Source organism: Octopus bimaculoides, chromosome 19 (genome assembly GCF_001194135.2).
Source record: "Octopus bimaculoides isolate UCB-OBI-ISO-001 chromosome 19, ASM119413v2, whole genome shotgun sequence".
Lineage (NCBI taxonomy): Eukaryota > Metazoa > Mollusca > Cephalopoda > Octopoda > Octopodidae > Octopus > Octopus bimaculoides.
The window spans coordinates 28,339,863-28,340,852 of record NC_068999.1 but is presented as its reverse complement, the minus strand read 5'-3'; the positions used below and the strand labels follow the sequence as shown (position 1 = coordinate 28,340,852).

At 33.1% G+C, this 990-nt stretch overlaps 1 protein-coding gene across 2 annotated transcripts in view; it reads right to left on the bottom strand.

Moving 5' to 3' along the window:
* LOC106872965 (CD2-associated protein) overlaps nt 1-990 on the bottom strand; it is a 163,180-nt gene that overhangs the window by 25,144 nt on the left and 137,046 nt on the right. The window lies entirely within an intron of this gene.

Sequence of the window (990 nt, the reverse complement as noted above, 5' to 3'; positions counted from 1 at the left end):
AAAAGGGATTACCCTGCTATGTATAATCAGGGCAGCGCAAAAAGTTGTTTTGCACAAGCATTTCTATAGCCAATTAGACACAAGACGTCCACCCGAAAGGGAGCACGTGTAGAGTGCTAGAAATTACATTCAGTGTGTCCTTTGAAATGTCTTCAATCTGGCACCCTTTCGGGTGGACGTCTTGTGTCTAGTTCTGGAAATTATATTTTATAAATCGACAGACTACGCTGATGATCCTGCAGATATTTACTTATGTAAATTTTAACAGGTGAAACCATGGTACGTAGGTTAATCGTTTTTTTATTTAGTATATTTTTTCATTTGTCTTGCCATTTTACAGTCTGTTGTGTCGCTAAATTTTTACTGAGAACACATTTTTCGTGGTTAAATGATTCGGCATCTATTTCTAGCATACATGAGTCCACTTTTGCTGGTCATTCCTCTTATTTTTGTATGTAATATAATTTTAATCTTCGGATTTTTTTTTAATATGCTAGACCACTGGTTTTAATTGATTAATATCAATTTCTACCCTTATTAATAAATTTTAAATAATGATGTTCTCAAACCGGTAAATTAGCTGCAAAACTTTATTAACTGCAGAGTTATTTACGGACTTAGCGTGCCAGATTGAAGACATTTGAAAAGATATACTGAATGTAATTTGTAGAACTTTACACGTGCTTGCTTTCAGGTGGACGTCTTGTGTCTAGTTCTGGAAATTATATTTTATAAATTGACAGACTACGCTGATGATCCTGCAGATATTTACTTATGTAAATTTTAACAGGTGAAACGATGGTACATAGGTTAATCGTTTTTTAATTTAGTATTTTTTCATTTGTCTTGCCATTTTACAGTCTGTTGTGTTGCTAAGTTTTTACTGAGAACATATTTTTCGTGGTTAGATGATTCAGCATCTATTTCTAGCATATAGGAGTCCACTTTTGCTGGTCATTCCTCTTATTTTTGTGTATATGTATATATATA